Raw genomic sequence first — 5,152 nt, 5'->3', positions numbered from 1 at the left:
AGACTCGTCCTAATGAGGATATAACTCAATATGGGAACCCATCCCAATATATGTGTTCGGAGGAAGCAAAAACAACCGTCGTCCATGAGGATATAACTCAGTGGAGAATGCGGAAGGAAAGATAAACACTTTCTGCTTAAGGAGGCCGACTCTCTATATTGAGGGATCAGACACCGACATCTTGCTTGGAAATTTATTACCAACTAGCAGAGGATAACAAACAAAAGATATATGGCAAAAATGCAATATGAATATCCAAATGTTTGGAAATATGTGCACATATGCGTGGTTTATGTATGATGAATCCTGACAAACAGACATTTCTAACACAAACAGCTCCAAAGGAAAAGGCACATAGTCGTCCGGTACTACATCTCAAGAGAGAAAGCCCAAAATCACCAAAGAGCAAACGATCTGCCGGAGATCAAAGATACCAGGAAACAACAAAATCTCTGCAGGGGAGGAATCAATAGTCAATTCGGCTGGGGAAAAGAGTTTATTGCACAGGTAGAATCTGCCACATAAGCAACTCTACTAGGGAATCTATCAGAGGGATAAAGGGATTCTGGGGATCAACCATTAAGAAGATCACATCCGCTGAGGAGGAAAGATCGCTACTCCGCTAAAGGGGAGAGTGATGGACATCTCAACAAGCATACCACTCAAGGATAAACCATAAAAGGGGGCTCCGGAGGAAGAAGATACAATCATGCCAGGAATATGAACAAATGTCTTACCCTGTTGGGGATCATACCATCCTTGGGAGAGCACTGAGGATCTCCTAAGTATCCTTTTCATCATTGTGGAAGTTCACCTTGTTAAAAAAAAGTTATGAAAAATTCATTTTCTCAAAACAATGATTTTTTCTCAATTAAAAGCATGCAAAACATTTGTTGAAATAGAAACAAATAAGAGTGCAAATAATTGGATAAAGGCTCGAATTTATTTGATGGAATAGTAGACCCCATAGATCTTTACAATGTTTGAAATTGGTGATATATATTGGAAAAGGGCTACATTGAACACAATGACCATTTCTCCACCAATGCTGAATTCGATGTATTCGGAGCTTTGGTTGATGATGAATGAACAAGAATCTCTGACGGATGATAGATGTAGAACAAAGTCTTGTCAGAATGCAGTTACTTGCCAAATCGCTAAATTTTTCCTAGATTTCCCCAGGATGAGGTACTCAATCTAGCGGGATACATATTCATTTTTTATGTCTCTAACTTTTGCCTGGATCACCCTTTCGGGTTTTCAATCCACCGAGACACTCATTTTTGCCTAAGCCACCCTTTCGGGTTTTCATTTTAGCGAGCTATTTTTTTTAGGCGAAGTATTTCTTGACTGCATCTGAATTCACAGGACGAGTGAAATCCTCCCCATCCATAGTTGTAAGTGTCAACGCACCGCCTGAAAAGGCTCTCTTAACAACATATGGACCTTCATAGTTTGGAGTCCACTTGCCCCTGGAATCGGGCGCGAAAGACAAGACTTTCTTGAGCACAAGGTCACCTTCTCGAAACACACGAGGTTTGACCTTCTTATCAAAAGCTTTCTTCATTCTCTGCTGATACAACTGACCATGGCACATGGTAGTCAATCTCTTCTCTTCAATCAAATTTAGTTGGTCATAACGACTCTGAACCCATTCAGCCTCAGTCAACTTGGCCTCCATCAAGACTCTCATTGATGGGATCTCCACCTCTACTGGGAGTACAACCTCCATGCCATACATAAGAGAGAAAGGGGTTTCCCCTGTTGAAGTGCGGACAGATATACGATATCCATGTAAAGAAAATGGCAGCATCTCATGCCAATCTTTATACGTAACAACCATCTTCTGAATAATCTCCTTGATGTTCTTATTAGCAGCTTCAACAACCCCATTCATCTTGGGTCTATAAGGAGAGGAATTATGGTGTGCAATCTTAAACTCACTACACAGCTCTTTCATCATTTTGTTGTTTAAGTTAGATCCATTATCAGTAATAATCTTATCTAGCACACCATAGCGGCATATGAGTTGATTCTTGATAAACTTCACGACCACCTGCCTGGTCACATTTGCATATGATGCCACTTCAACCCATTTGGTGAAGTAATCAATTGCTACGAGAATAAATCTGTGTCCGTTGGATGCTTTCGGCTCTATCATGCCAATCATGTTGATTCCCCACATGGAGAAAGGCCAAGGTGATGAAATCACATTTAGAAGTGTCGGAGGAATATGAATCTTATCCGCGTAAATCTGACACTTGTGGCATTTCTTCACATATTTGCAGCAGTCAGACTCCATTGTCAGCCAATAGTAGCCTGCTCTCAACATCTTTCTAGCCATGGCATGTCCATTGGAATGAGTACCAAATGAACCCTCATGGACTTCAGTCATTAATAGGCCTGCTTCGTGTCTATCCACGCATCTGAGTGTAGCACCTCAAATTTGCACCTCCCATTTTGTATATACATTTTCATGTTTAGGTCATTAACATTGCATTGTTCATTGCATAGTCCATCAAGTCATCATTCAAGACTGGTCAGGAGATTCAGTTGTGCAAGCAACCAAGTGCATTTTCCATGAGACCAAAGCCCTAGGGTTGTTTCAATGAGTTCATGTGACCCAAGGATCATTTTGAAGTGGTTTGGTCAAGCATTGGATGTTCAAAGCTCATCAGTCAATGATCAGTTCATCTGAAACCCTAGAAAGTCAACAGAAGTCAACTGTCAGCTCAACCATGGATTTGGAGGTGGGAGATGGTTAGAGATGCCTCATTCATGTGTAAACAAGTCTCATTTGACATTTCAAACATCAACATTGAAGAATTTGAGGTCAGATCAAAACTTTCCAGAAATAGTAAGTGACCTGTAATTTGAATTTGCCCAAAATGGAAAGGTTTTCTCCTCAAGATGACATCATCAAGAAGGCTTCAAATGAAATTTTGTCCAACATGAAAGTTGAAGATCTTGCTCTCCCATTTCCAAAAAGTCCAAGATCATGAATTTCTCATGTGTGGTTGAAGAGATATGGATCAATCATGGCCAAGTGAACTTTGAACTTCAAAAGTGCATAACTTTCAAACCATAAGTCCAATTCAAGTGGTTCTTTTTGCATTGTTCATGTCTTGACATATACTTTCCAAAACATACATCACATGCCATGCATTCTCATCACATAATTTTTTGGAAAATCACTTGATTTTGGAGGGAAAAATTCAAGTTTGAATTTGGTTCATTATTTGATCATTCCAACACTTGCATTGGCTTCCAAATGACATTTTGAGTGAATCCAAGCCCTAACTCGTGTACTGTTCCATTCAAATTCCATGCATAGAGGTGAAGTGGTAATTTTGCATTACACTCTCATTTTCCCTAATCCAATTACCAATGGCTTAAGTGTGATTAAGAACATGATTAGGAGGGAGTATAAAGGACAAATCATAATTATTTCTGCATAATGACAATCAGAATTTTCAGCTCTAGAAAAAAATCACAAAGTTTTCTCTCACTTTTTTCTCTCGATTTCTTCACATACATTGCACTTTTCTTGATCAATTCTTCACTTGGAAGCATATTTGAGCATTTTTGAAGCAAGATCTAGAAGAAATCGTGCAGTTGGAAGCAGTTTAAAGCTTGAAGTTCATCCATGGCAGTTACAAATTCTGGAAGAATCGTGTACATCTAAGCCTCAAGTCTTCATCCATTCATCCATACAAGTGATTTGGAGGATCTGTTTAAGCATTACAAGGCCTGGATCTGCTGAATTCCAAAGCTGCTTCTCCAAGAGGTTAGAAATCGAATGTCTCAATTCTTGAAATGATTAGGATGTTGTTATAGATCTTTGAACGCTGGTGAAACTGAGCTTTGAATCACAAAATTCCATGTAGAATTGAATTAGTTATAGTGATTTAAAGTTTCATGTATGATTATTCTTCTCTTCGATTCATGCGTTTATGTTGATTTCTGGATGAAATATTGGTTGATTATTGATGTATGTTGAAAGACCTTCATGTTGATATGCTTATTTTGGAAATCTGAGAAAATTGTTCTTGCATGCGTACTGTTCATGATGAATTTGTTTGAAGATGATGAAGAACCTTTCCAGAACGTGTTTTGATCCTCCAAAACCCTTGCCCTGCGCTTTGCATGTGTTTATGAAATGTTGGCTTCTGATTGGTTGCATGGAGCGCGCATGCAAGCGCCTGATTGGCTCGCCTTGCCAGCGCATAAATGAAACGGCTGCGTTTCATGCAGCCTGGTGCGCTCCAATTCAAAATTGGCTTGGCTTCGATTCTGGCTCACAGCAAATAATTCAAATGCATTTCCTATTTTCCACTTCCCTCCATTATTTCCATGTACCATGTTTCATGCATTTTTTTATTTTTCTTCACCTTCCGAAATTCATAAATAATTGAAAAATGCTCCAAAAATGATGAGAATTTTTGCATTAGATCAAATTTTCTTTCTAGTTTTTTTTATTATTTTTCCATAAATTGTGCTTGGCTGGAAAATTATTTTGCCTAGGGTTTGTGTACATGTGTCCATTCTTGACCATACCTTACCATATCTTTTGTGAAATGATGGTTGTTTATCCAATGCTCATGAAATTTTACATGCTTAAACTAGACTTCATGCTGGACATTTTGGTGTTGAGTTTGCATTTTTATCATGTGCCATTGCTGAGATATGATCATGTGAATGTAGGTGAGACAATGTGTGTCACACCTTTGCTTGTCCAACTTGATTAATTGATTTTCCATGCCAAATGAATTCCAAATGCCTTGATTTTTTGTATGATGCTCGTTATGGATGTTATGATTGATCATGAATTTTTTTGGAATTTTTGGATTGATTTCTGATTTGATTGAGATTTTTCTTTCTGGATGGTCATGTTTGAGCTTTTGAAGTGCATTGAATTTCAATTGTTTGTGAAATGCTTGTGCTTTATCCTATGAATGTGAAACTTTGCATACTCTTTCTAGACAGGTTAGAGATTGTTTTGGCTTTGATTTGAGGTCTTTAACATGTTTCATTTCTGTTTTAGGCTTGTGCTAAGTTGATGTGCCAAGTTGTGTCCCATATGTGCTTGTTTATGCTTACCTTGCCTTATGCAATTTGATTACTATGCCTAATGTTGCCCAATTGCCTTGAT

The sequence above is a fragment of the Lathyrus oleraceus genome, chromosome 6 (assembly GCF_024323335.1).
Source record: "Lathyrus oleraceus cultivar Zhongwan6 chromosome 6, CAAS_Psat_ZW6_1.0, whole genome shotgun sequence".
Taxonomy (NCBI): Eukaryota; Viridiplantae; Streptophyta; class Magnoliopsida; order Fabales; family Fabaceae; genus Lathyrus; species Lathyrus oleraceus.
Note: the sequence above shows the minus strand (reverse complement) of the source record.